The 9,203-nt window shown below is 36.2% G+C and overlaps 1 non-coding gene across 1 annotated transcript; it reads left to right on the top strand.

Annotated features, from left to right (window-relative positions):
* Nucleotides 1-8,047: 8,047 nt before the first annotated feature.
* LOC131181246 (small nucleolar RNA R71) lies at nucleotides 8,048-8,154 on the top strand. Its single transcript, XR_009149872.1, has one exon. It is a non-coding gene; the product is annotated as a small nucleolar RNA R71 (small nucleolar RNA).
* The last annotated feature ends 1,049 nt before the right edge of the window (nucleotides 8,155-9,203 follow it).

Genomic DNA, 9,203 nt, shown 5'->3' with positions numbered 1-9,203 from the left:
TGACACATTAGCTATATTAAGTAGAAATCTTGAGTAGTCTTTGTATGAGTCGAACACGTTGGATCTGGGAGATCACTGATGACAAATCCATCTTATGTGGAATTTTTTTTTATGTAAAAACTCGTTTAGATGATGCATTGCATATGTATGAAATAAAATGATATAATTAAATTATATTGGTCAGTTTATTCACTAAGCATGTGTAAGCTTGTCCCTTTCCCTAACTCTAGATGCAAGAGTGCATGAATAAAATAGTTCTTTGGAGAATGAGCAGCATGAGTAGCATGAGTAGCTGAAATATATTTTTTTTTATATGTTGTATATTTAGTTGGACATATAAACTGTAAAGAGATAGTTATTGTGCTGGTATTCAAGATTATTGATTAATGTTTTATTTTAAGGATGAGTGATGTAATGATGGATGCCTGAAATCTAAACTAGCTCTTCTTTGAATATGTATGTTGAACTAATTACACTTTAGTGATTCTTTTAAATATGAATGAAAAAACTAAAGTGTAATAGTTTAAAGTATACTTGAATTGTGAGATCAAAAAATATGTTTATATTTAATATATTTTTAGGCTTTCTATAGGTTTTAAAAACTTAAGTTGGCTTGATCCCTAATCTCCAATTTGGGTCATTGCATAGACTGTACAGTTAAATAGTTTTTATTATCAACTTATATATTATTTAATATATAATAAGTAAATAATAAATATTATATTATTACTGTTATTTTGACCCAAATAGCACACGAGATGGGTTTGACTGGATTTTGATTAACTGGGTTTTACCACGTGGCTTTGGGCAACTTAGGTGCACTGGAAAGACAATTATGACCCTAAAACTTGCTGTCCAATAATCACGTGTAATTAATGGATTTTTTGAATGGCTGAAATGTAAGATCATTAAAACAGAAATTGGGCCATGGTCACAAAGTTCACTGACCCACGGTGAGTTTCACACCCTTCAATTCTTGAATTTAAATTAGAATGATTCTGTATTAATTAATATAATAAAATAATTAATAATAATTTATATAACAATTTAAATTATTTTTACGTTCATTCTAATTACTTTTAAATTTATTTGAATATTTAATTATTAAATTTGTGATAATTATTAATGATAATATTTTTTGTTAGAATAATTTACAGTGACTTTATGTATAATAATATAATTTTTTATATTCCAAAATTATGAATTTTCAAACGTAATTATTAATTAGTATTTTATGATATTATTATATGTCATTCACTCATATCAACTACTCTAACTATAATTGATTAATGGTATATTTTTTAATAAAAATATACATTAAATATTGACATAGTAGAAAACTTATAAATTAACTACTTTTTAAAAAAGAAGTGACTGTGATTCGAAGGGGATAAATTTGAAGGGGGACGGCGTGTTGAGTAAAAGGCTTTGTTTGTATGACCAAGTACGAGAGGCAACTTCCAATCACTACAAGGGTCGCCTAAAGCCATGAAAATCCTAAGTTACAACTGTAGGGAGCTTGGGAACCAGTTTGTAGTTGCTAAAATAAGGCATTTGTGTTTGCCAAAAGCTCCCGATGTCTTATTTCTCATAGAAACTCGAGCTAGTGAGGATAGTATATTTTTCATGAAGCACACTTTGTGTTTTAAAAATATGTTTGTGGTTCGATATGTTAATGGTGGTGGAGGTTTGGCTTGTCTCCAGGATGACTTGGTTAATTTATGCCTCCTCCCCTACTTTCTTCATCACGTAGACGTTAGGGTTAGCTTGGATGGTGGTTTAAAGTCTTGGAGATTCACTGGGTTTTATGAATGGTCTGAATGGAGTAATAAGCATCTCTCATGGCAGTTTTAAGGACTTTGCATTCTGTTACTAATCTATAGTGGGTGATTTTATTGAGATTCTAATTCAGTTTGAAAAGGTGGGGGGAGCTATTAGACCTGAACAATATCTTTATGCTTTTTGGGATGTTCTTTCAGATATAGGTATGATGGATTTAGGCTACAAAGGGTATCCATTTACATGGGACAATGAGAGGATGGGTGATGATTTCGTTGAAAAGAGGTTGGATAGAGTTGTATTGTCCCTTGCATGGAGGGAAAATTTTCCTAGGTTAGCTCGTCTCATTGTCTTCACTCTAGTTCAGATCATCTTCCAATCCTTCTTAATACTGAAGGTGAATTGGTGAACATGGTGCAACGTGGCAAACGGATCAAGTTTGAATCTATGTGGATGAGGGAAGAGGCTTATTGCGAGGCAGTGCATTCTAGTAGGGAAAGGATGGTGGTAAGTGATGTTGGGGAAATGTTGTTTACCAAGATGGTTGTCTGTACCAAAAATTTAATTGATAAGAATAAAAATTCTTTTGGTAACTTACGACAATAGAAGAAGTATATTCTCTTAGCATTGGAACGAGTTGATACTTTTCCCGATGTGGATGTTCTAGAATCTAGATGAGTTTTAAAAGCTAAGTTAGCTGGAGTATCCTTGTGGGAAGAGATGATGTTGAGACAGATCTCCGTAGTTAAGGTTAAAAGGAGACTGGAATGCTAAATATTTTCATTCTGCGGCTTCAACCCGTAGGAGAAACAATGCTATTAGTAGTCTCTTCACTCCTAGTGGTACTGAGCTTTCAGGTTCTAAGCTAGATGATCATGTTTTGGAGTTCTATAAGGTTTGTTTACTTCTGAGACTCGAGAGGGAGGGGAGATTGATCATGATTTTATGCCTTATAAGGTATCTCAGGTGATGAATGATTTTCTATTGCAACCGTATAATTCAGAAGAGATTGTACAGGTAGTGAAACAGATGCATCAAGGTAAGACACCTGGCCCGGATTGGTTGCCACCTCTATTTTTTCAGAAGTACTAGTCTATTGTGGGTGTTAATATAGTTGGGTTGGTTTAGGACAGGGCGGTCAGTTCCCAGATGCTCCTAATCATATTCACATTTATCTGGTTCCCAAGGTGAAACAGCCAAGGTATGTGGGGAAATTTAAACCTATTAACCTTTATGATATAGTGTTACAAAGGTTATTGCTTATTGGTTGAAGGGTATTTTATCGGATCTCACAGTGCTTTTGTTCCTGTCGTTTTATTACAAATATTGTGTTAGTAGCTTTTTGTTCCACCATATGAAAACCAAGGGCCGTTCAAGGAAACCAATTTCCTTGAAGCTGGATATGGCGAAAGCTTATGACATGGTGGAATGGCCTTTTTTGGAAGCAATAATGCTCGATTTGGGTTTTTCTCTAGATTGGGTTTCTTGGGTTATGAGCTGTATGACTACGGTTTCTTACTTAGTATTTATTAATGGATGTACAGTGGGGCCTTTTACACCATTAAGGGGTTTTCATAAAGGTGATACACTATCTCCTTATTTATTTTTATTTTGCACAGAGGGTCTAACTGGTTTATTAAATGGTGCAGTACACTGTGGTTCTCTTCAGAGGGTTTGGATTTGTAAGGGTGCTCCTAAATTATCTCATCTTTTGTTCACGGATGATTGTATTCTTTTTTTTTTCAAGCTACTCATAATGAAGTAGCAGTTATTTCATCAGCGCTGTAGTAGTATGAAAATCTTTCTGGCCAAAAGGTTAATTTACATAAATCCAAACTAGTGTTTAATGATAATGTGCCTCCTGATTTGGGTCAATCATTGTCTACATCTTTGGGTGTCCGTGTTGTAGAGAATCATGATTTGTATATGGGTTTGCCACAATGATTAGTTAATCGAAGCGAGCGAGCTGCTTTTGCAAAAATTAAAGAATGCCTTTGGTCCCAACTATAGGGGTGGAAAGAAAAATTTTTTTGCACTGCTGCTAAAGATTTATTAATCAAAACTATAGCGTAAGCTATTCTATCATATGTGATGCAATGTTTCCAATTTCCATTATTTTTATGTGATGAATTGCATATGATGATTAGTCAATTTTAGTGGGGCCAGAAAATGAAGGAAAAGCGGATGCATTTATGTTCTTAGCAACAGTTGTATCGCCCGAAAGAGGAAGGGGATCTTGGTTTTAGAGATTTTGAATGTTTTAATCGAGCCTTGTTAGATAAACAAGGTTGGTGATTGATCCGGTTCTTGGTATCTTTACTTGCTCAAATTTTAAAAGCTCGCAATCATCCTCGAGGTAACTTTCTTGAAGCTCCTGTGGGTCCTATTCCTATTTTCACTTGAAGAAGTATTGTTTTTGGAAGGGATGTCTTATTACTGGCTCTACAATGGAGAATTAGTGATGGACATTCGATTCAGATTTGGCGAGACCTATGGATCCCTCAACCTTCATCCTTTAGTATCATTTCACCACCCCCCAACTTATATTCCTTTAGATGCTACTGTTTCACAATTAATTGATGAGGAAAGTCAGGTTTGGAAGAGGGACATCCTGTCCATCATTTTTTACCTAATTGATGCAGAGCAAATTCAATCTATTTCTCCGGGCATGTTTCATGAGTGATGAGTTAATGTGGCATTATGAATCACAGGGTATATAAACGGTGAAGAGTGGGTATCAGTTGGCTTTAGAATTGAAGGCTTTCAATTAGCTCCTTATTTCTTCTTCTTCGTTGGAAAATAATTCCCAAATTCGAAAATCAATTTGGAAATTGGATGCTCCACCTAATTCTTCTTGCCAACAAAGGGGCTATTAAGTAGTCATATTCCTTCCATTCATCTGGAATGCTCTTGGTGTGATTTTGAGGAATCTCTAGTTCACTTGTGTCGTGACTACTCACAGGTGCGTGGTGTTTGATATTTGTGTGATTTGTGGTGGGTTTGTCATGTGACTAGATTGAATTTTAAATTATGGTGATGGGTTTGCTGGAGAAATGCTAGAGGGATGAATTTGTGAAGGTTGCAATTTTATGCTATTTTATTTGGGTTGGTAGGAATAAGTGGGCGTTTGAGTAACACCAATGGTCTTCTTATGAGGTTGTTGCTAAGGATGGTTGGCTTACTTCTGAATTTCTCCAAACAAGGTTGGTTGAGGATGAGGGTCCATTGCTATCAGATCATTCTCAAGTTTTTGCTTGGGAAACTCCATTGCTAGGCACTGTTAAACTGAATACGGATGCTGGTATCACAGATCAAAATTTTATTCAATTTGGTGTGGTTTTTGGGATCACTGTGGATTTATGTTGGCATTTGCAGTGAAATGTATTTGTGGATCTTGGGAGCCGGGAATTTCAGAAGCCATGGAAATCTCTCATGGGTTACAATTAGCTTTGAAATTGAGCTTTAGAACATTGCAAGTTGAATCTGATTGTTTACATGTGATATAGTTGCTTAAGTCGAAGGATTGTCCTCATAATGGGTTCGAATTTATTATTCAAGATTGTTTAGATTTTATGCAACGTTCGCTTAGTTATTCTTGATCTTATGTTTGTTGCTCAAGTAATACCGTGGCTCATGCATTGGCTAAATTCCAGTTAGCTAAAGGGACTTTATAGGAATAGGTGCCTATCATTGTTGCTCATTTTGTTTCTCGGAACATCTCTTTGCTTTGATGATTAATGAAAGCTGCTTTTAGCAATAATAATAATAATAATAATAATAATAATAATAATAATAATAATTTTTTAAGACCAATTAAAAATTCTGAATATCCATCTAGATATCAGAAGTAGGAATGTTTTACTAGTCTTTCTAACATTTGGTCTATGAAAGGGAGAGTAAAATGATCATTTCTGGTGGCACTATTTAATTTTCTATAGTTTATGCACATACGCCAACCAATGACTACCCTAGTAGGGATTAGTTCATTGTTTGCATTTTAAATGACAGTTATCCCACCCTTCTTAGGTACTACATGCACTGGACTAACCCATTTACTATCAGAAATTGGATACATAATACATGCATGTAATAGTTTCAGAATTTCTTTCTTAACTACTTCTTTCATGTTTGGGTTAAATCTCCTTTGATTTTCAATAGTGGGTTTGTTGTTTTCCTCCATGGGTATCCTATGCATGCAAATTAAAGGACTAATCCCTTTCAGGTCTTCTATTTTATACCGTATAGCTTTACTATGGGTCCTAAGCACCTTTAACAATTTTTCCTCTTCTTCATTTGATAGGCTAGCATTTATAATAACATGAAATTTAGAGTTTGAGTCTAAGAATGCGTACCTTAGTGTAGAGGAAAGAAGTTTCAGTTCTACCTGTTTGGTGTCCTCCTGTGACTTGCTTTTAAGTTGTTCCTACTTTAGCTCTTCCACCTGGAGAGCTTGAGCTAAGGGTAGAGATAGGCTAGCTTCTAAAGATTGTGCACAAGCTGCAATTTCCGTGTTTTCATTATCTGCTGTGTGGCTGTGCATTATGCATGCATCCAAAGGATCTTCAGGATGTGTTTTGTGCAATTCCTTTTCAACTAGATTGTCAGTTATGTCAACCCTTAAGCATTCATCAGGTTCAAGTTTATGCTTAACTGCTTTGAATAGGTTGAATTCCACTTCTTCATCTCCTACCTTGAGAGTTAACGACCCATTTTTAACATCTATGATAGCTCCGGCGATTGCCAAGAAAGGTCTTCCTAGGATGATAGTAATTTGGACATCCTCTTCTATTTTCAGGACAACAAAATCAATAGGAATGAAGAATTTTTCCACCTTGAGGGGGATGTTTTCTAGGATGCCCACCAAATACTTAATAGACCGACCAGTCAATTGTAGTGAAATTATTATGGGTTTGAGCTCTCCTACACCCAGCTTCTGACATATTGATAGAGGCATTAGACTCACACTTGCACCTAGATCAAACAGTGCTCTGTCTATTTTCATGTTGCCAATAAGACAAGGTATGGAGAAGCTTTATGGATCCTTGAGCTTTGGCAGCAGCTTATTTTGCAATATGGCACTTCATTCTTCTGTAAGAGCAACAGTCTCATAATCTTCCAATCTTTTCTTCTTTGAAAGAATCTCTTTAAGGAACTTAGCGTAAGATGGCATCTGAGAGAGTACTTCAGTGAAGGGAATGTTAATGTAGAGTTTTTATAAAAACTCTAAAAACTTGCCAAACTGTTTATCCAGTTTAGCCTTCTGGAATATCTGGGGAAAAGGAAGAGGAGGTTGATATGGCTCTGGTAGCTTCTTCTTTTTCTTTGTTTCCTCTTCCTGTTCCTTTTTAGCTTCTTTCTCCTTCTCCTTTGTTTGGTTATTAGATTCATCAGAGGTTTTCTTAGTTGATTTTTCATATAACGGTTGCTTTTCTAATGTTTTGCCACTCCTCAAGGTAGCTGCCTTATAGTGCTCTTTTGGGTTCATTTTTAGTTGACTTGGCAGTTTACCAGCAGCCTTATTTGAAGAACTTGCCTATTAAGCAATTTGGTTTTCAAGCATCTTATTGAGGGTGGCTAGTTGGTCTATTCTGGAAGCTAACTGCTTTATCATTTCATTCTGCTATTGTTGGGTTGCTAAGAAGCGTTCCATCATGGATTCTATAGTCAACTTTGGTTCAGGCTATTGAGGTTGAGAAGGTGGTGGTGGCTGTGAAAGGTTTTATCCTCTATTCTGAAAACATGGGGGTGCTGGTGGTTTGTACCTTCTCTATTTGTTCATTGGCTGATTCTGTGAGTTAGACCATGAGAAGTTAGGGTGGTTTCTCCGTCGAGAGTTGCAAGTGTTTGAATATAGATTGTTAACCTACCTCTGATTGAAGTTTCCTCCATTATTCTCATAGTTTAGCTGTTCTATAGAGGGCTTATTGAAGTTATTGATTCTGAAGTCATACACCCTCCTCCACAGCTGTCGCAATATTGGTTGTTCATCCCTATAGCATTGGCTTGCATTCTGTTAAGCCTTTTGGTGAACTGGTCAAATTGAGCATTTATCATGCTTAGGGCGTCCACTTTCAAGATCCCTATTATTCTTCTTGTATCCCCCCTTTCATTTGTCCACTCATAGTTATGATAGGCAACCCTCTCTAGAAGTTCAAGAGCTTGTGTTACTGTTTTCTTCATCAGGTCTCCTTCTGCAGCTGAATCTACTATGCTCCTTGTAGAGGGCAGTAGCCCATTATAGAAATTCTGAACTAGGAGTCAATCCTCTATGCCATGGTGTGGACATTCCCTCTATCGATCTTTATATCTCTCCCATGTGTCATAGAGTGATTCACCTTCCTTTTGCCTAAAGGTGTTGAGGTCAACCTTCAGTTTTGCAATTTTTGCAGATGGAAAATACCTTGCTAGAAAAGCTTGCGAGAGGTCTTCCCAAGTGGTGAATGTTCTAGCTGGTTGAAAGAGTAACCACTTCCTTGCTCTATCTCGAAGGGAGAATGGGAATGCTTTGAGTCTTATGGCTTGATCAGAGACTCCATTCATCTTGAATATGTCACATAGGGCAAAAAAGCACTGGAGGTGGTAGTGTGGATCTTCTCTAGGTGAACCTCCAAACTGGGTCTGTTGGATCATCTGGAGCCATGCCGGTCTTAGTTCAAAATTGTTGGCCTCCACTGTGGGTCTTGTAACACTGGGCTAGAATCCTTGGATAGATGGGGCTCCATAAGCCCTCAAAGGTCTTGGTTAGTTATTGTTGTTGGCCATGACAGGAGCTTCTAAATTTCCTTGATCTTGTTCTTGGTGTCTTCTTTCTCTCCTGATGGTTCTCAGAGTCCTATATATCTCGAGGTCTAAGTCCAAAATTTCTTCCTCCGGTTTTATTCTGGTCATGTACCAAACCAAATACCTGAGAGAAAGTAAAAGAATGAAAACAAATTAAATAAATTTAAATAGTAAATGTAAATGCCTAAATTAGCTAAATTGCCTATCGCTTAATATTACTAGAAATAAATTCCCTGGCAACAGCGTCAAAAACTTGTTTGCTGGTTTTTCAATCCCGCAAGTGCAAGATTCACTAACAAGTAATAAAGTAGTAAGTAGAGTATCGTCTCACGAGGAATTTAATTAGCAAGTATCAAACTACACAACAATTTTGACTGTCTAAGCTACCGAATAAAATGGAGGAGTGAAACTGATCTATTTTGAATGCTAAAGACTAGAAGGATAATGAATTTAAAATGAGACAATCTATTAAAACAATTCAAGAATTAAGATTTCACACTTTAACCTTATTATGGATTTAATCTTGTTCATTCATTGGATTGAGGATCGTTGCTTTGATGGAAATTAATCCTAAGATATTCTAGGTCCTCTCTCAAGGCACCTAAGGTGTGTTTTTTATTAGAGTTAAACCCTACTTTCATTGG

This window comes from Hevea brasiliensis, chromosome 6, assembly GCF_030052815.1.
Source record: "Hevea brasiliensis isolate MT/VB/25A 57/8 chromosome 6, ASM3005281v1, whole genome shotgun sequence".
In the NCBI taxonomy this organism is placed as follows: domain Eukaryota; kingdom Viridiplantae; phylum Streptophyta; class Magnoliopsida; order Malpighiales; family Euphorbiaceae; genus Hevea; species Hevea brasiliensis.
This window is presented reverse-complemented; position numbering and strand designations above follow the sequence as displayed.